Below are 22076 nucleotides of genomic sequence, written 5' to 3'. Positions count from 1 at the left end.
GGGGTAGGGTAGGGCCACAATAGGGGGATTAAGTTTTACATAGGAATATATATAGAAAATCTTTAAACTTTCTTCTCAAAAACTATGACGCCAGGAAGCTCAAATTAAAATGGAAGCATCCTCAGGTAGTGTAGATTTTAGTTTGTTCAAATCATGGTGCCCGGGGGAAGGGTTAGGCCACAGTAGGGGGATAAAGTTTTACATAGGAATATATAGAGAAATCTTTAAACTTTTTTCTCAAAAACTATGACGCTAGGAAAGCTCAAATTTAAATGGAAGCATCCTCAGGAAGTGAATATTCTTGTTTGTTCAAATCATAGTCCCCGGGGGTAGGGTAGGGCCACAGTAGGGGGATCAAGTTTTACATAGGAATATATAGAGAAAATCTTTAAACTTTTTTCTCAAAAACTATGACGCCAGGAAAGCTCAAATTAAAATGGAAGCATCCCCAGGAAGTGAATATTCTTCTTTGTTCAAATCATTGTCCCCGGGGGTAGGGTAGGGCCACAGTAGGGGGATCAAGTTTTACATAGGAATATATAGAGAAAATCTATAAACTTTCTTCTCAAAAACTATGACGCCAGGAAAGCTCAAATTAAAATGGAAGCATCCTCAGGAAGTGAATATTCTTGTTTGTTCAAATCATGGTCCCCGGGGGTAGGGTAGGGCCACAGTAGGGGGATTAAGTTTTACATAGGAATATATAGAGAAAATCTTTAAACTTTCTTCTCAAAAACTATGACGCCAGGAAAGCTCAAATTAAAATGGAAGCATCCTCAGGAAGTGAATATTCTTGTTTGTACAAATCATGGTCCTCGGGGGTAGGGTAGGGCCACAATAGGGGGATTAAGTTTTACATAGGAATATATAGAGAAAATCTTTAAACTTTCTTCTCAAAAACTATGACGCTAGGAAAGCTCAAATTAAAATGGAAGCATCCTCAGGTAGTGTAGATTTTAGTTTGTTCAAATCATGGTGCCCATGGGAAGGGTTAGGCCACAGTAGGGGGATAAAGTTTTACATAGGAATATATAGAGAAAATCTTTAAACTTTTTTCTCAAAAACTATGACGCTAGGAAAGCTCAAATTTAAATGGAAGCATCCTCAGGAAGTGAATATTCTTGTTTGTTCAAATCATAGTCCCCGGGGGTAGGGTAGGGCCACAGTAGGGGGATCAAGTTTTACATAGGAATATATAGAGAAAATCTTTAAACTTTCTTCTCAAAAACTATGACGCCAGGAAAGCTCAAATTAAAATGGAAGCATCCCCAGGAAGTGAATATTCTTCTTTGTTCAAATCATTGTCCCCGGCGGTAGGGTAGGGCCACAGTAGGGGGATCAAGTTTTACATAGGAATATATAGAGAAAATCTTTAAACTTTCTTCTAAAAAACTATGACGCCAGGAAAGCTTAAATTAAAATGGAAGCATCCTCAGGTAGTGAATATTCTTGTTTGTACAAATCATGGTCCTCGGGGGTAGGGTAGGGCCACAATAGGGGGATCAAGTTTTACATAGGAATATATAGAGAAAATCTTTAAACTTTCTTCTCAAAAACTATGACGCCAGGAAAGCTTAAATTAAAATGGAAGCATCCTCTGGTAGTGAATATTCTTGTTTGTTCAAATCATGATGCCTGGGGGTAGGGTTAGGCCACAGTAGGGGCATAAAGTTTTACATAGGAATATATAGAGAAAATCTTTAAACTTTCTTCTCAAAAACCATGACGCCAGGAAAGCTCAAATTAAAATGGAAGCATCTTCAGGAAGTGAATATTCTTGTTTGTTCAAAACATTGTCCCCGGGGGTAATGTAGGGCCACAGTAGGGGAATCAAGTTTTACATAGGAATATATAGAGAAAATCTTTCAACTTTCTTCTCAAAAACTATGACGCCAGGAAAGTTCAAATTAAAATAGAAGCTTCATCAGGTAGTGTAGATTTTAGTTTGTTCAAAACATGGTGCCAGGGGGTAGGGTAGGGCACAGTAGGGGGATAAAGTTTTACATAGGAATATATAGAGAAATCTTTAAACTTTCTTCTCAAAAACTATGACGCCAGGAAAGCTCAAATTAAAATGGAAGCATCCTCAGGTAGTGTAGATTTTAGTTTGTTCAAATCATGGTGCCCATGGGAAGGGTTAGGCCACAGTAGGGGGATAAAGTTTTACATAGGAATATATAGAGAAAATCTTTAAACTTTTTTCTCAAAAACTATGACGCTAGGAAAGCTCAAATTTGAATGGAAGCATCCTCAGGAAGTGAATATTCTTGTTTGTTCAAATCATAGTCCCCGGGGGTAGGGTAGGGCCACAGTAGGGGGATCAAGTTTTACATAGGAATATATAGAGAAAATCTTTAAAGTTTCTTCTCAAAAACTATGACGCCAGGAAAGCTCAAATTAAAATGGAAGCATCCCCAGGAAGTGAATATTCTTCTTTGTTCAAATCATTGTCCCCAGGGGTAGGGTAGGGCCACAGTAGGGGGATCAAGTTTTACATAGGAATATATAGAGAAAATCTTTAAACTTTCTTCTCAAAAACTATGACGCCAGGAAAGCTCAAATTAAAATGGAAGCATCCTCAGGAAGTGAATATTCTTGTTTGTACAAATCATGGTCCTCGGGGGTAGGGTAGAGCCACAATAGGGGGATTAAGTTTTACATAGGAATATATAGAGAAAATCTTTAAACTTTCTTCTCAAAAACTATGACGCCAGGAAAGCTCAAATTAAAATGGAAGCATCCTCAGGTAGTGTAGATTTTAGTTTGTTCAAATCATGGTCCCCGGGGGTAGGGTAGGGCCACAGTAGGGGGATTAAGTTTTACATAGGAATATATAGAGAAAATCTGTAAACTTTCTTCTCAAAAACTATGACGCCAGGAAAGCTCAAATTAAAATGGAAGCATCCTCAGGAAGTGAATATTCTTCTTTGTTCAAATCATGGTCCCCGGGGGTAGGGTAGGGCCACAGTAGGGGGATTAAGTTTTACATAGGAATATATAGAGAAAATCTTTAAACTTTCTTCTCAAAAACTATGACGCCAGGAAAGCTCAAATTAAAATGGAAGCATCCTCAGGTAGTGTAGATTTTAGTTTGTTCAAATCATGGTGCCCGGGGGAAGGGTTAGGCCACAGTAGGGGGATAAAGTTTTACATAGGAATATATAGAGAAAATCTTTAAACTTTCTTCTCAAAAACTATGACGCTAGGAAAGCTCAAATTTAAATGGAAGCATCCTCAGGAAGTGAATATTCTTGTTTGTTCAAATCATAGTCCCCGGGGGTAGGGTAGGGCCACAGTAGGGGGATCAAGTTTTACATAGGAATATATAGAGAAAATCTTTAAACTTTCTTCCCAAAAACTATGACGCCAGGAAAGCTCAAATTAAAATGGAAGCATCCCCAGGAAGTGAATATTCTTCTTTGTTCAAATCATTGTCCCCGGGGGTAGGGTAGGGCCATAGTAGGGGGATCAAGTTTTACATAAGAATATATAGAGAAAATCTTTCAACTTTCTTCTAAAAAACTATGACGCCAGGAAAGCTTAAATTAAAATGGAAGCATCCTTAGGTAGTGAAGATTTTAGTTTGTTCAAATCATGGTGCCAGGGGGTAGGGTTAGGCCACAGTAGGGGGATCAAGTTTTACATAGGAATATATAGAGAAAATCTTTAAACTTTCTTCTCAAAAACTATGACGCCAGGAAAGCTCAAATTTAAATGGAAGCATCCTCAGGAAGTGAATATTCTTGTTTGTTCAAATCATAGTCCCCGGGGGTAGGGTAGGGCCACAGTAGGGGGATCAAGTTTTACATAGGAATATATAGAGAAAATCTTTAAACTTTCTTCTCAAAAACTATGACGCCAGGAAAGCTCAAATTAAAATGGAAGCATCCTCAGGAAGTGAATATTCTTGTTTGTACAAATCATGGTCCTCGGGGGTAGGGTAGGGCCACAATAGGGGGATTAAGTTTTACATAGGAATATATATAGAAAATCTTTAAACTTTCTTCTCAAAAACTATGACGCCAGGAAGCTCAAATTAAAATGGAAGCATCCTCAGGTAGTGTAGATTTTAGTTTGTTCAAATCATGGTGCCCGGGGGAAGGGTTAGGCCACAGTAGGGGGATAAAGTTTTACATAGGAATATATAGAGAAATCTTTAAACATTTTTCTCAAAAACTATGACGCTAGGAAAGCTCAAATTTAAATGGAAGCATCCTCAGGAAGTGAATATTCTTGTTTTTTCAAATCATAGTCCCCGGGGGTAGGGTAGGGCCACAGTAGGGGGATCAAGTTTTACATAGGAATATATAGAGAAAATCTTTAAACTTTTTTCTCAAAAACTATGACGCCAGGAAAGCTCAAATTAAAATGGAAGCATCCCCAGGAAGTGAATATTCTTCTTTGTTCAAATCATTGTCCCCGGGGGTAGGGTAGGGCCACAGTAGGGGGATCAAGTTTTACATAGGAATATATAGAGAAAATCTTTCAACTTTCTTCTCAAAAACTATGACGCCAGGAAAGCTCAAATTAAAATGGAAGCATCCTCAGGAAGTGAATATTCTTGTTTGTTCAAATCATGGTCCCCGGGGGTAGGGTAGGGCCACAGTAGGGGGATTAAGTTTTACATAGGAATATATAGAGAAAATCTTTAAACTTTCTTCTCAAAAACTATGACGCCAGGAAAGCTCAAATTAAAATGGAAGCATCCTCAGGAAGTGAATATTCTTGTTTGTACAAATCATGGTCCTCGGGGGTAGGGTAGGGCCACAATAGGGGGATTAAGTTTTACATAGGAATATATATAGAAAATCTTTAAACTTTCTTCTCAAAAACTATGACGCTAGGAAAGCTCAAATTAAAATGGAAGCATCCTCAGGTAGTGTAGATTTTAGTTTGTTCAAATCATGGTGCCCATGGGAAGGGTTAGGCCACAGTAGGGGGATAAAGTTTTACATAGGAATATATAGAGAAAATCTTTAAACTTTTTTCTCAAAAACTATGACGCTAGGAAAGCTCAAATTTAAATGGAAGCATCCTCAGGAAGTGAATATTCTTGTTTGTTCAAATCATAGTCCCCGGGGGTAGGGTAGGGCCACAGTAGGGGGATCAAGTTTTACATAGGAATATATAGAGAAAATCTTTAAACTTTCTTCTCAAAAACTATGACGCCAGGAAAGCTCAAATTAAAATGGAAGCATCCCCAGGAAGTGAATATTCTTCTTTGTTCAAATCATTGTCCCCGGCGGTAGGGTAGGGCCACAGTAGGGGGATCAAGTTTTACATAGGAATATATAGAGAAAATCTTTAAACTTTCTTCTAAAAAACTATGACGCCAGGAAAGCTTAAATTAAAATGGAAGCATCCTCAGGTAGTGAATATTCTTGTTTGTACAAATCATGGTCCTCGGGGGTAGGGTAGGGCCACAATAGGGGGATCAAGTTTTACATAGGAATATATAGAGAAAATCTTTAAACTTTCTTCTCAAAAACTATGACGCCAGGAAAGCTTAAATTAAAATGGAAGCATCCTCTGGTAGTGAATATTCTTGTTTGTTCAAATCATGATGCCTGGGGGTAGGGTTAGGCCACAGTAGGGGCATAAAGTTTTACATAGGAATATATAGAGAAAATCTTTAAACTTTCTTCTCAAAAACCATGACGCCAGGAAAGCTCAAATTAAAATGGAAGCATCTTCAGGAAGTGAATATTCTTGTTTGTTCAAAACATTGTCCCCGGGGGTAATGTAGGGCCACAGTAGGGGAATCAAGTTTTACATAGGAATATATAGAGAAAATCTTTCAACTTTCTTCTCAAAAACTATGACGCCAGGAAAGTTCAAATTAAAATAGAAGCTTCATCAGGTAGTGTAGATTTTAGTTTGTTCAAAACATGGTGCCAGGGGGTAGGGTAGGGCACAGTAGGGGGATAAAGTTTTACATAGGAATATATAGAGAAATCTTTAAACTTTCTTCTCAAAAACTATGACGCCAGGAAAGCTCAAATTAAAATGGAAGCATCCTCAGGTAGTGTAGATTTTAGTTTGTTCAAATCATGGTGCCCATGGGAAGGGTTAGGCCACAGTAGGGGGATAAAGTTTTACATAGGAATATATAGAGAAAATCTTTAAACTTTTTTCTCAAAAACTATGACGCTAGGAAAGCTCAAATTTGAATGGAAGCATCCTCAGGAAGTGAATATTCTTGTTTGTTCAAATCATAGTCCCCGGGGGTAGGGTAGGGCCACAGTAGGGGGATCAAGTTTTACATAGGAATATATAGAGAAAATCTTTAAACTTTCTTCTCAAAAACTATGACGCCAGGAAAGCTCAAATTAAAATGGAAGCATCCTCAGGTAGTGTAGATTTTAGTTTGTTCAAATCATGGTGCCCGGGGGAAGGGTTAGGCCACAGTAGGGGGATAAAGTTTTACATAGGAATATATAGAGAAAATCTTTAAACTTTCTTCTCAAAAACTATGACGCTAGGAAAGCTCAAATTTAAATGGAAGCATCCTCAGGAAGTGAATATTCTTCTTTGTTCAAATCATTGTCCCCGGGGGTAGGGTAGGGCCACAGTAGGGGGATAAAGTTTTACATAGGAATATATAGAGAAATCTTTAAACTTTCTTCTCAAAAACTATGACGCCAGGAAAGCTTAAATTAAAATGGAAGCATCCTCAGGTAGTGAAGATTTTAGTTTGTTCAAATCATGGTGCCAGGGGGTAGGGTTAGGCCACAGTAGGGGGATCAAGTTTTACATAGGATTATATAGAGAAAATCTTTAAACTTTCTTCTCAAAAACCATGACGCCAGGAAAGCTCAAATTAAAATGGAAGCATCTTCAGGAAGTGAATATTCTTGTTTGTTCAAAACATTGTCCCCGGGGGTAGGGTAGGGCCACAGTAGGGGGATCAAGTTTTACATAGGAATATATAGAGAAAATCTTTAAACTTTCTTCTCAAAAACTATGACGCCAGGAAAGCTCAAATTAAAATAGAAGCTTCATCAGGTAGTGTAGATTTAAGTTTGTTCAAAACATGGTGCCAGGGGGTAGGGTAGGGCACAGTAGGGGGATAAAGTTTTACATAGGAATATATAGAGAAAATCTTTAAACTTTCTTCTCAAAAACTATGACGCCAGGAAAGCTCAAATTAAAATGGAAGCATCCTAAGGAAGTGAATATTCTTCTTTGTTCAAATCATGGTCCCCGGGGGTAGGGTAGGGCCACATTAGGGGGATTAAGTTTTACATAGGAATATATAGAGAAAATCTTTAAACTTTCTTCTCAAAAACTATGACGCCAGGAAAGCTCAAATTAAAATAGAAGCTTCATCAGGTAGTGTAGATTTTAGTTTGTTCAAAACATGGTGCCAGGGGGTAGGGTAGGGCACAGTAGGGGGATAAAGTTTTACATAGGAATATATAGAGAAATCTTTAAACTTTCTTCTCAAAAACTATGACGCCAGGAAAGCTCAAATTAAAATGGAAGCATCCTCAGGTAGTGTAGATTTTAGTTTGTTCAAATCATGGTGCCCATGGGAAGGGTTAGGCCACAGTAGGGGGATAAAGTTTTACATAGGAATATATAGAGAAAATCTTTAAACTTTTTTCTCAAAAACTATGACGCTAGGAAAGCTCAAATTTGAATGGAAGCATCCTCAGGAAGTGAATATTCTTGTTTGTTCAAATCATAGTCCCCGGGGGTAGGGTAGGGCCACAGTAGGGGGATCAAGTTTTACATAGGAATATATAGAGAAAATCTTTAAACTTTCTTCTCAAAAACTATGACGCCAGGAAAGCTCAAATTAAAATGGAAGCATCCTCAGGTAGTGTAGATTTTAGTTTGTTCAAATCATGGTGCCCGGGGGAAGGGTTAGGCCACAGTAGGGGGATAAAGTTTTACATAGGAATATATAGAGAAAATCTTTAAACTTTCTTCTCAAAAACTATGACGCTAGGAAAGCTCAAATTTAAATGGAAGCATCCTCAGGAAGTGAATATTCTTCTTTGTTCAAATCATTGTCCCCGGGGGTAGGGTAGGGCCACAGTAGGGGGATCAAGTTTTACATAGGAATATATAGAGAAAATCTTTAAACTTTCTTCTCAAAAACTATGACGCCAGGAAAGCTTAAATTAAAATGGAAGCATCCTCAGGTAGTGAAGATTTTAGTTTGTTCAAATCATGGTGCCAGGGGGTAGGGTTAGGCCACAGTAGGGGGATCAAGTTTTACATAGGATTATATAGAGAAAATCTTTAAACTTTCTTCTCAAAAACCATGACGCCAGGAAAGCTCAAATTAAAATGGAAGCATCTTCAGGAAGTGAATATTCTTGTTTGTTCAAAACATTGTCCCCGGGGGTAGGGTAGGGCCACAGTAGGGGGATCAAGTTTTACATAGGAATATATAGAGAAAATCTTTAAACTTTCTTCTCAAAAACTATGACGCCAGGAAAGCTCAAATTAAAATAGAAGCTTCATCAGGTAGTGTAGATTTAAGTTTGTTCAAAACATGGTGCCAGGGGGTAGGGTAGGGCACAGTAGGGGGATAAAGTTTTACATAGGAATATATAGAGAAAATCTTTAAACTTTCTTCTCAAAAACTATGACGCCAGGAAAGCTCAAATTAAAATGGAAGCATCCTAAGGAAGTGAATATTCTTCTTTGTTCAAATCATGGTCCCCGGGGGTAGGGTAGGGCCACATTAGGGGGATTAAGTTTTACATAGGAATATATAGAGAAAATCTTTAAACTTTCTTCTCAAAAACTATGACGCCAGGAAAGCTCAAATTAAAATGGAAGCATCCTCAGGAAGTGAATATTCTTGTTTGTACAAATCATGGTCCTCGGGGGTAGGGTAGGGCCACAATAGGGGGATTAAGTTTTACATAGGAATATATAGAGAAAATCTTTAAACTTTCTTCTCAAAAACTATGACGCCAGGAAAGCTCAAATTAAAATGGAAGCATCCTCAGGTAGTGTAGATTTTAGTTTGTTCAAATCATGGTCCCCGGGGGTAGGGTAGGGCCACAGTAGGGGGATTAAGTTTTACATAGGAATATATAGAGAAAATCTTTAAACTTTCTTCTCAAAAACTATGACGCCAGGAAAGCTCAAATTAAAATGGAAGCATCCTCAGGAAGTGAATATTCTTCTTTGTTTAAATCATGGTCCCCGGGGGTAGGGTAGGGCCACAGTAGGGGGATTAAGTTTTACATAGGAATATATAGAGAAAATCTTTAAACTTTCTTCTCAAAAACTATGACGCCAGGAAAGCTCAAATTAAAATGGAAGCATCCTCAGGAAGTGGATATTCTTGTTTGTACAAATCATGGTCCTCGGGGGTAGGGTAGGGCCACAATAGGGGGATTAAGTTTTACATAGGAATATATAGAGAAAATCTTTAAACTTTCTTCTAAAAAACTATGACGCCAGGAAAGCTCAAATTAAAATGGAGGCATCCTCAGGTAGTGTAGATTTTAGTTTGTTCAAATCATGGTCCCCGGGGGTAGGGTAGGGCCACAGTAGGGGGATTAAGTTTTACATAGTAATATATAGAGAAAATCTTTAAACTTTCTTCTCAAAAACTATGACGCCAGGAAAGCTCAAATTAAAATGGAAGCATCCTCAGGAAGTGAATATTCTTCTTTGTTCAAATCATGGTCCCCGGGGGTAGGGTAGGGCCACAGTAGGGGGATTAAGTTTTACATAGGAATATATAGAGAAAATCTTTAAACTTTCTTCTCAAAAACTATGACGCCAGGAAAGCTCAAATTAAAATGGAAGCATCCTCAGGTAGTGTAGATTTTAGTTTGTTCAAATCATGGTGCCCGGGGGAAGGGTTAGGCCACAGTAGGGGGATAAAGTTTTACATAGGAATATATAGAGAAAATCTTTAAACTTTCTTCTCAAAAACTATGACGCTAGGAAAGCTCAAATTTAAATGGAAGCATCCTCAGGAAGTGAATATTCTTGTTTGTTCAAATCATAGTCTGCGGGGGTAGGGTAGGGCCACAGTAGGGGGATCAAGTTTTACATAGGAATATATAGAGAAAATCTTTAAACTTTTTTCTCAAAAACTATGACGCCAGGAAAGCTCAAATTAAAATGGAAGCATCCCCAGGAAGTGAATATTCTTCTTTGTTCAAATCATTGTCCCCGGGGGTAGGGTAGGGCCACAGTAGGGGGATCAAGTTTTACATAAGAATATATAGAGAAAATCTTTAAACTTTCTTCTAAAAAACTATGACGCCAGGAAAGCTTAAATTAAAATGGAAGCATCCTTAGGTAGTGAAGATTTTAGTTTGTTCAAATCATGGTGCCAGGGGGTAGGGTTAGGCCACAGTAGGGGGATCAAGTTTTACATAGGAATATATAGAGAAAATCTTTAAACTTTCTTCTCAAAAACTATGACGCCAGGAAAGCTCAAATTTAAATGGAAGCATCCTCAGGAAGTGAATATTCTTGTTTGTTCAAATCATAGTCCCCGGGGGTAGGGTAGGGCCACAGTAGGGGGATCAAGTTTTACATAGGAATATATAGAGAAAATCTTTAAACTTTCTTCTCAAAAACTATGACGCCAGGAAAGCTCAAATTAAAATGGAAGCATCCTCAGGAAGTGAATATTCTTGTTTGTACAAATCATGGTCCTCGGGGGTAGGGTAGGGCCACAATAGGGGGATTAAGTTTTACATAGGAATATATATAGAAAATCTTTAAACTTTCTTCTCAAAAACTATGACGCCAGGAAGCTCAAATTAAAATGGAAGCATCCTCAGGTAGTGTAGATTTTAGTTTGTTCAAATCATGGTGCTCGGGGGAAGGATTAGGCCACAGTAGGGGGATAAAGTTTTACATAGGAATATATAGAGAAAATCTTTAAACTTTTTTCTCAAAAACTATGATGCTAGGAAAGCTCAAATTTAAATGGAAGCATCCTCAGGAAGTGAATATTCTTGTTTTTTCAAATCATAGTCCCCGGGGGTAGGGTAGGGCCACAGTAGGGGGATCAAGTTTTACATAGGAATATAAAGAGAAAATCTTTAAACTTTCTTCTCAAAAACTATGACACCAGGAAAGCTCAAATTAAAATGGAAGCATCCCCAGGAAGTGAATATTCTTCTTTGTTCAAATCATTGTCCCCGGGGGTAGGGTAGGGCCACAGTAGGGGGATCAAGTTTTACATAGGAATATATAGAGAAAATCTTTAAACTTTCTTCTCAAAAACTATGACGCCAGGAAAGCTCAAATTAAAATGGAAGCATCCTCAGGAAGTGAATATTCTTGTTTGTTCAAATCATGGTCCCCGGGGGTAGGGTAGGGCCACATAGGAATATATAGAGAAAATCTTTAAACTTTCTTCTCAAAAACTATGACGCCAGGAAAGCTCAAATTAAAATGGAAGCATCCCCAGGAAGTGAATATTCTTCTTTGTTGAAATCATTGTCCCCGGGGGTAGGGTAGGGCCACAGTAGGGGGATCAAGTTTTACATAGGAATATATAGAGAAAATCTTTAAACTTTCTTCTCAAAAACTATGACGCCAGGAAAGCTTAAATTAAAATGGAAGCATCCTCAGGTAGTGAATATTCTTGTTTGTTCAAATCCTGATGCCTGGGGGTAGGGTTAGGCCACAGTAGGGGGATCAAGTTTTACATAGGAATATATAGAGAAAATCTTTAAACTTTCTTCTCAAAAACTATGACGCCAGGAAAGCTTAAATTAAAATGGAAGCATCCTCAGGAAGTGAATATTCTTGTTTGTTCAAATCCTGATGCCTGGGGGTAGGGTTAGGCCACAGTAGGGGCATAAAGTTTTACATAGGAATATATAGAGAAAATCTTTAAACTTTCTTCTCAAAAACCATGACGCCAGGAAAGCTCAAATTAAAATGGAAGCATCTTCAGGAAGTGAATATTCTTGTTTGTTCAAAACATTGTCCCCGGGGGTAGGGTAGGGCCACAGTAGGGGAATCAAGTTTTACATAGGAATATATAGAGAAAATCTTTCAACTTTCTTCTCAAAAACTATGACGCCAGGAAAGTTCAAATTAAAATAGAAGCTTCATCAGGTAGTGTAGATTTTAGTTTGTTCAAAACATGATGCCAGGGGGAAGGGTTAGGCCACAGTAGGGGGATAAAGTTTTACATAGGAATATAAAGAGAAAATCTTTAAATTTTCTTTTCAAAAACCATGACGCCAGGAAAGCTCAAATTAAAATGGAAGCATCCTCAGGTAGTGTAGATTTTAATTTGTTCAAATCATGGTCCCCGGGGGTAGGGTAGGGCCACAGTAAGGGGATCAAGTTTTCTATAGGAATATATAGAGAAAATCTTTAAACTTTCTTCTCAAAAACTATGACGCCAGGAAAGCTCAAATTTAAATGGAAGCATCCTCAGGAAGTGAATATTCTTGTTTGTTCAAATCATAGTCCCCGGGGGTAGGGTAGGGCCACAGTAGGGGGATCAAGTTTTACATAGGAATATATAGAGAAAATCTTTAAACTTTCTTCTCAAAAACTATGACGCCAGGAAAGCTTAAATTAAAATGGAAGCATCCTCAGGTAGTGAAGATTTTAGTTTGTTCAAATCATGGTGCCAGGGGGTAGGGTTAGGCCACAGTAGGGGGATGAAGTTTTACATAGGAATATATAGAGAAAATCTTTAAACTTTCTTCTCAAAAACTATGACGCCAGGAAAGCTTAAATTAAAATGGAAGCATCCTCAGGTAGTGAATATTCTTGTTTGTTCAAATCCTGATGCCTGGGGGTAGGGTTAGGCCACAGTAGGGGCATAAAGTTTTACATAGGAATATATAGAGAAAATCTTTAAACTTTCTTCTCAAAAACCATGACGCCAGGAAAGCTCAAATTAAAATGGAAGCATCTTCAGGAAGTGAATATTCTTGTTTGTTCAAAACATTGTCCCCGGGGGTAGGGTAGGGCCACAGTAGGGGAATCAAGTTTTACATAGGAATATATAGAGAAAATCTTTCAACTTTCTTCTCAAAAACTATGACGCCAGGAAAGTTCAAATTAAAATAGAAGCTTCATCAGGTAGTGTAGATTTTAGTTTGTTCAAAACATGATGCCAGGGGGTAGGGTTAGGCCACAGTAGGGGGATAAAGTTTTACATAGGAATATAAAGAGAAAATCTTTAAATTTTCTTTTCAAAAACCATGACGCCAGGAAAGCTCAAATTAAAATGGAAGCATCCTCAGGTAGTGTAGATTTTAATTTGTTCAAATCATGGTCCCCGGGGGTAGGGTAGGGCCACAGTAAGGGGATCAAGTTTTCTATAGGAATATATAGAGAAAATCTTTAAACTTTCTTCTCAAAAACTATGACGCCAGGAAAGCTCAAATTAAATGGAAGCATCCTCAGGAAGTGAATATTCTTGTTTGTTCAAATCATAGTCCCCGGGGGTAGGGTAGGGCCACAGTAGGGGGATCAAGTTTTACATAGGAATATATAGAGAAAATCTTTAAACTTTCTTCTCAAAAACTATGACGCCAGGAAAGCTCAAATTAAAATGGAAGCATCCTCAGGAAGTGAATATTCTTGTTTGTACAAATCATGGTCCTCGGGGGTAGGGTTGGGCCACAATAGGGGGATTAAGTTTTACATAGGAATATATATAGAAAATCTTTAAACTTTCTTCTCAAAAACTATGACGCCAGGAAAGCTCAAATTAAAATGGAAGCATCCTCAGGTAGTGTAGATTTTAGTTTGTTCAAATCATGGTGCCCGGGGGAAGGGTTAGGCCACGGTAGGGGGATAAAGTTTTACATAGGAAAATATAGAGAAAATCTTTAAACTTTCTTCTCAAAAACTATGACGCTAGGAAAGCTCAAATTTAAATGGAAGCATCCTCAGGAAGTGAATATTCTTGTTTGTTCAAATCATGGTCCTCGGGGGTAGGGTAGGGCCACAATAGGGGGATTAAGTTTTACATAGGAATATATATAGAAAATCTTTAAACTTTCTTCTCAAAAACTATGACGCCAGGAAGCTCAAATTAAAATGGAAGCATCCTCAGGTAGTGTAGATTTTAGTTTGTTCAAATCATGGTGCCCGGGGAAAGGGTTAGGCCACAGTAGGGGGATAAAGTTTTACATAGGAATATATAGAGAAAATCTTTAAACTTTTTTCTCAAAAACTATGACGCTAGGAAAGCTCAAATTTAAATGGAAGCATCCTCAGGAAGTGAATATTCTTGTTTGTTCAAATCATAGTCCCCGGGGGTAGGGTAGGGCCACAGTAGGGGGATCAAGTTTTACATAGGAATATATAGAGAAAATCTTTAAACTTTCTTCTCAAAAACTATGACGCCAGGAAAGCTCAAATTAAAATGGAAGCATCCCCAGGAAGTGAATATTCTTCTTTGTTCAAATCATTGTCCCTGGTGGTAGGGTAGGGCCACAGTAGGGGGATCAAGTTTTACATAGGAATATATAGAGAAAATCTTTAAACTTTCTTCTCAAAAACTATGACGCCAGGAAAGCTTAAATTAAAATGGAAGCATCCTCAGGTAGTGAATATTCTTGTTTGTTCAAATCATGATGCCTGGGGGTAGGGTTAGGCCACAGTAGGGGCATAAAGTTTTACATAGGAATATAAAGAGAAAATCTTTAAACTTTCTTCTCAAAAACCATGACGCCAGGAAAGCTCAAATTAAAATGGAAGCATCTTCAGGAAGTGAATATTCTTGTTTGTTCAAAACATTGTCCCCGGGGGTAGGGTAGGGCCGCAGTAGGGGGATCAAGTTTTACATAGGAATATATAGAGAAAATCTTTAAACTTTCTTCTCAAAAACTATGACGCCAGGAAAGCTCAAATTAAAATAGAAGCTTCATCAGGTAGTGTAGATTTTAGTTTGTTCAAAACATGATGCCAGGGGGTAGGGTTAGGCCACAGTAGGGGGATAAAGTTTTACATAGGAATATATAGAGAAAATCTGTAAATTTTCTTTTCAAAAACCATGACGCCAGGAAAGCTCAAATTAAAATGGAAGCATCCTCAGGTAGTGTAGATTTTAATTTGTTCAAATCATGGTCCCCGGGGGTAGGGTAGGGCCACAGTAAGGGGATCAAGTTTTCTATAGGAATATATAGAGAAAATCTTTAAACTTTCTTCTCAAAAACTATGACGCCAGGAAAGCTCAAATTAAATGGAAGCATCCTCAGGAAGTGAATATTCTTGTTTGTTCAAATCATAGTCCCCGGGGGTAGGGTAGGGCCACAGTAGGGGGATCAAGTTTTACATAGGAATATATAGAGAAAATCTTTAAACTTTCTTCTCAAAAACTATGACGCCAGGAAAGCTCAAATTAAAATGGAAGCATCCCCAGGAAGTGAATATTCTTCTTTGTTCAAATCATTGTCCCTGGTGGTAGGGTAGGGCCACAGTAGGGGGATCAAGTTTTACATAGGAATATATAGAGAAAATCTTTAAACTTTCTTCTAAAAAACTATGACGCCAGGAAAGCTTAAATTAAAATGGAAGCATCCTCAGGTAGTGAAGATTTTAGTTTGTTCAAATCATGGTGCCCGAAGGAAGGGTTAAGCCACAGTAGGGGGATCAAGTTTTACATAGGAATATATAGAGAAAATCTTTAAACTTTCTTCTCAAAAACTATGACGCCAGGAAAGCTTAAATTAAAATGGAAGCATCCTCAGGTAGTGAATATTCTTGTTTGTTCAAATCATGATGCCTGGGGGTAGGGTTAGGCCACAGTAGGGGCATAAAGTTTTACATAGGAATATATAGAGAAAATCTTTAAACTTTTTTCTCAAAAACTATGACGCTAGGAAAGCTCAAATTTAAATGGAAGCATCCTCAGGAAGTGAATATTCTTGTTTGTTCAAATCATAGTCCCCGGGGGTAGGGTAGGGCCACAGTAGGGGGATCAAGTTTTACATAGGAATATATAGAGAAAATCTTTAAACTTTCTTCTCAAAAACTATGACGCCAGGAAAGCTCAAATTAAAATGGAAGCATCCCCAGGAAGTGAATATTCTTCTTTGTTCAAATCATTGTCCCTGGTGGTAGGGTAGGGCCACAGTAGGGGGATCAAGTTTTACATAGGAATATATAGAGAAAATCTTTAAACTTTCTTCTAAAAAACTATGACGCCAGGAAAGCTTAAATTAAAATGGAAGCATCCTCAGGTAGTGAAGATTTTAGTTTGTTCAAATCATGGTGCCCGAAGGAAGGGTTAGGCCACAGTAGGGGGATCAAGTTTTACATAGGAATATATAGAGAAAATCTTTAAACTTTCTTCTCAAAAACTATGACGCCAGGAAAGCTTAAATTAAAATGGAAGCATCCTCAGGTAGTGAATATTCTTGTTTGTTCAAATCATGATGCCTGGGGGTAGGGTTAGGCCACAGTAGGGGCATAAAGTTTTACATAGGAATATATAGAGAAAATCTTTAAACTTTCTTCTCAAAAACCATGACGCCAGGAAAGCTCAAATTAAAATGGAAGCATCTTCAGGAAGTGAATATTCTTGTTTGTTCAAAACATTGTCCCCGGGGGTAGGGTAGGGCCGCAGTAGGGGGATCAAGTTTTACATAGGAATATATAGAGAAAATCTTTAAACTTTCTTCTCAAAAACTATGACGCCAGGAAAGCTCAAATTAAAATAGAAGCTTCATCAGGTAGTGTAGATTTTAGTTTGTTCAAAACATGATGCCAGGGGGTAGGGTTAGGCCACAGTAGGGGGATAAAGTTTTACATAGGAATATAAAGAGAAAATCTTTAAATTTTCTTTTCAAAAACCATGACGCCAGGAAAGCTCAAATTAAAATGGAAGCATCCTCAGGTAGTGTAGATTTTAATTTGTTCAAATCATGGTCCCCGGGGGTAGGGTAGGGCCACAGTAAGGGGATCAAGTTTTCTATAGGAATATATAGAGAAAATCTTTAAACTTTCTTCTCAAAAACTATGACGCCAGGAAAGCTCAAATTAAATGGAAGCATCCTCAGGAAGTGAATATTCTTGTTTGTTCAAATCATAGTCCCCGGGGGTAGGGTAGGGCCACAGTAGGGGGATCAAGTTTTACATAGGAATATATAGAGAAAATCTTTAAACTTTCTTCTCAAAAACTATGACGCTAGGAAAGCTCAAATTTAAATGGAAGCATCCTCAGGAAGTGAATATTCTTGTTTGTTCAAATCATGGTCCTCGGGGGTAGGGTAGGGCCACAATAGGGGGATTAAGTTTTACATAGGAATATATATAGAAAATCTTTAAACTTTCTTCTCAAAAACTATGACGCCAGGAAGCTCAAATTAAAATGGAAGCATCCTCAGGTAGTGTAGATTTTAGTTTGTTCAAATCATGGTGCCCGGGGAAAGGGTTAGGCCACAGTAGGGGGATAAAGTTTTACATAGGAATATATAGAGAAAATCTTTAAACTTTTTTCTCAAAAACTATGACGCTAGGAAAGCTCAAATTTAAATGGAAGCATCCTCAGGAAGTGAATATTCTTGTTTGTTCAAATCATAGTCCCCGGGGGTTGGGTAGGGCCACAGTAGGGGGATCAAGTTTTACATAGGAATATATAGAGAAAATCTTTAAACTTTCTTCTCAAAAACTATGACGCCAGGAAAGCTCAAATTAAAATGGAAGCATCCCCAGGAAGTGAATATTCTTCTTTGTTCAAATCATTGTCCCTGGTGGTAGGGTAGGGCCACAGTAGGGGGATCAAGTTTTACATAGGAATATATAGAGAAAATCTTTAAACTTTCTTCTAAAAAACTATGACGCCAGGAAAGCTCAAATTAAAATGGAAGCATCCTCAGGTAGTGAAGATTTTAGTTTGTTCAAATCATGGTGCCCGAAGGAAGGGTTAGGCCACAGTAGGGGGATCAAGTTTTACATAGGAATATATAGAGAAAATCTTTAAACTTTCTTCTCAAAAACTATGACGCCAGGAAAGCTTAAATTAAAATGGAAGCATCCTCAGGTAGTGAATATTCTTGTTTGTTCAAATCATGATGCCTGGGGGTAGGGTTAGGCCACAGTAGGGGCATAAAGTTTTACATAGGAATATATAGAGAAAATCTTTAAACTTTCTTCTCAAAAACCATGACGCCAGGAAAGCTCAAATTAAAATGGAAGCATCTTCAGGAAGTGAATATTCTTGTTTGTTCAAAACATTGTCCCCGGGGGTAGGGTAGGGCCGCAGTAGGGGGATCAAGTTTTACATAGGAATATATAGAGAAAATCTTTAAACTTTCTTCTCAAAAACTATGACGCCAGGAAAGCTCAAATTAAAATAGAAGCTTCATCAGGTAGTGTAGATTTTAGTTTGTTCAAAACATGATGCCCGGGGGTAGGGTTAGGCCACAGTAGGGCGATAAAGTTTTACATAGGAATATATAGGGAAAATCTTCAAACTTTCTTCTCAAAAACTATGACGCCAGAAAAGCTAAAATTAAAATGGAAGCATCCTCAGGTAGTGTAGATTTTAGTTTGTTCAAATCATGATGCCCGGGGGTAGGGTTAGGCCACAGTATGTTGTTCAAGTTTTACATAGGAATATATAGAGAACATCTTTAAACTTTCTTCTCAAAAACTATGACGCCAGGAAAGCTCAAATTTAAATGGAAGCATCCTCAGGAAGTGAATATTCTTGTTTGTTCAAATCATGGTCCCCGGGGGTAGGGTAGGGCCACAGTAGGGGGATCAAGTTTTACATAGGAATATATAGAGAAAATCTTTAAATTTCCTTCTCAAAAACTATGACGCCAGGAAAGCTCAAATTAGATGGAAGCATCCTCAGGAAGTGAATATTCTTGTTTGTTCAAATCATGGTCCCCGGGGGTAGGGTAGGGCCACAGTAGGGGGATCAAGTTTTACATAGGAATATATAGAGAAAATCTTTAAACTTTCTTTTCAAAAACCATTATGCTAGGAAAGTTGAAATAAAAATGGAAGCATCCTCAGGTAGTGTAGATTTTTATTTTGTTCAAATCATGGTCCCCGGGGGTAGGATTGGGCCACAGTAGGGGGATCAAGTTTTACATAGGAATATATTAAGAAAATCTTTAAACTTTCTTCTCAAAAACTATGACGCCAGGAAGGTTCAAATTAAAATGGAAGCATCTTCAGGTAGTGTAGATTCTAGTTTTATTCAAATCATGGTCCCCGGGGGTAGGGTTTGGCCACAGTAGGGGGGTCAAGTTTTACATAGGGATATATAGAGAACATGTTTAAACTTTCTTCTCAAAAACCATTACCCTTGGAAAGTTCAAATTAAAATGGAAGAATCCTCAGGTAGTGTAGATTCTTGTTTGTTCAAATCATGGTCCCGGGGGGTAAGGTAGGGCCACAGTAAGGCGATCAAGTTTTACATAGGAATATATAGAGAAAATCTTTAAAATCTTCTTCTCAAAAAGTATCACGGGAGGAAAGCTCAAATTGAATTGAAAGCATCATCAGGAATTGAAGTTTCAAGTTTGTTCAAATCTTGGTTCCTGGGGGTAGGGTAGGGCCACAATAGAAGGATGAAGTTTTACATAGGAATAGATAGAGAAAATTCTTCAACTTTCTTCTTAACAAACCATTACCCTGGAAAAGTTCAAATTAAAATGGAAGCATCCACAGGTAATGTAGATTCTAGTTTGTTCAAATCAAGGTCCCCGGGGGTAGTGTTGGGCCACATTAGGGGGATCAAGTTTTACATAGGAATAAATCGAGAAAATCTTTAAACTTTCTTCTCAAAAACCATTATGCTAGAAAAGCTCAAATTAAAATGGAAGCATCATAAGGTAATGTAGATTCTAGTTTGTTCAAATCATGGTCCCCGGAGGTAGGGTAGGGCCACAGTAGGGGGATCAAGTTTTACATAGGAATATATTGAGAAAATCTTTAAACTCTCTTCTCAAACACAATGACGCCAGGAAAGCTCAAATTAAAAAAGAAGTATCCTCAGGTGGTGTAGATTCTAGTTTGTTCAAATCCTGGTTCCGGGGGTAGGGTGGGGCCACAGTAGGGGGATCAAGTTTTACATAGGAATATATAGAGAAAATCTTTAAAATCTTCTTCTCTAAAAGTATCCGGGGAGGAAAGCTCAATTTAAATTGGAAGCACCATCAGGAAGTGTACTTTCAAGATTGTTCAAATCTTGGTTCCCAGGGGTAGTGTAGGGTCACAATAGAGAGATGAAGTTTTACAGAGAAATATATAGAGAAAATCTTTAAACTTTCTTCTAAAAAACTATTACGCCAGGAAAGCTCAAATTAAAATGGAAGCATCCTCAGGTAATGTAGATTCTAGTTTGTTCAAATCATAGTCCCCAGGGGTAGGGTAGGGCCACAGTAGGGGGTTCAAGTTTTACATAGGAATGTATAGAGAAAATCTTTAAACTTTCTTCACAAAAACTATGACGCCAGGAAAGCTCAAATTAAAATGGAAGCATCCTCAGGAAGTGAATATTCTTGTTTGTTCAAATCATGGTCCCCGGGGTAGGGTAGGGCCACAGTAGGGGGTTCAAGTTTTACATAGGAATGTATAGAGAAAATCTTTAAACTTGCTTCACAAAAACTATGACGCCAGGAAAGCTAAAATTAAAATGGAAGCATCCTCAGGAAGTGAATATTCTTGTTTGTTCAAATCATGGTCCCCGGGGTAGGGAAGGGCCACAGTAGGGGGATCAAGTTTTACATAGGAATATATTGAGAAAATCTTTAAACTTTCTTCTCAAAAACTATGAAGCCAGGAAAGCTCAAATTAAAATGGAAGCATCCTCAGGAAGTGAATATTCTTGTTCGTTCAAATCATGGTCCCTGGGGGTAGGGTAGGGCCACAGTAGGGAGATCAAGTTTTACATAGGAATATATAGAGAACATCTTTAAACTTTCTTCTCAAAAACTATGACGCCAGGAAAGCTCAAATTAAAATGGAAGCATCCTCAGGTAGTGTAAATTTTAGTTTGTTCAAATCATGGTGCCCGGGGGTAGGGTAGGGCCACAGTAGGGGGATCAAGTTTTACATAGGAATATATAGAGAAAATCTTTAAATTTCCTTCTCAAAAACTATGACGCCAGGAAAGCTCAAATTAGATGGAAGCATCCTCAGGAAGTGAATATTCTTGTTTGTTCAAATCATGGTCCCCGGGGGTAGGGTAGGGCCACAGTAGGGGGATCAAGTTTTACATAGGAATATATAGAGAAAATCTTTAAACTTTCTTCTCAAAAACCATTATGCTAGGAAAGTTGAAATAAAAATGGAAGCATCCTCAGGTAGTGTAGATTTTTAGTTTGTTCAAATCATGGTCCCCGGGGGTAGGATTGGGCCGCAGTAGGGGGATCAAGTTTTACATAGGAATATATTAAGAAAATCTTTAAACTTTCTTCTCAAAAACTATGACGCCAGGAAGGTTCAAATTAAAATGGAAGCATCTTCAGGTAGTGTAGATTCTAGTTTTATTCAAATCATGGTCCCCGGGGGTAGGGTTTGGCCACAGTAGGGGGGTCAAGTTTTACATAGGGATATATAGAGAACATGTTTAAACTTTCTTCTCAAAAACCATTACCCTTGGAAAGTTCAAATTAAAATGGAAGAATCCTCAGGTAGTGTAGATTCTTGTTTGTTCAAATCATGGTCCCGGGGGGTAAGGTAGGGCCACAGTAAGGCGATCAAGTTTTACATAGGAATATATAGAGAAAATCTTTAAAATCTTCTTCTCAAAAAGTATCACGGGAGGAAAGCTCAAATTGAATTGAAAGCATCATCAGGAATTGAAGTTTCAAGTTTGTTCAAATCTTGGTTCCTGGGGGTAGGGTAGGGCCACAATAGAAGGATGAAGTTTTACATAGGAATAGATAGAGAAAATTCTTCAACTTTCTTCTTAACAAACCATTACCCTGGAAAAGTTCAAATTAAAATGGAAGCATCCACAGGTAATGTAGATTCTAGTTTGTTCAAATCAAGGTCCCCGGGGGTAGTGTTGGGCCACATTAGGGGGATCAAGTTTTACATAGGAATAAATCGAGAAAATCTTTAAACTTTCTTCTCAAAAACCATTATGCTAGAAAAGCTCAAATTAAAATGGAAGCATCATAAGGTAATGTAGA

Source organism: Magallana gigas, chromosome 4 (genome assembly GCF_963853765.1).
Source record: "Magallana gigas chromosome 4, xbMagGiga1.1, whole genome shotgun sequence".
NCBI classification, from domain to species: Eukaryota; Metazoa; Mollusca; class Bivalvia; order Ostreida; family Ostreidae; genus Magallana; species Magallana gigas.
Note: the sequence above shows the minus strand (reverse complement) of the source record.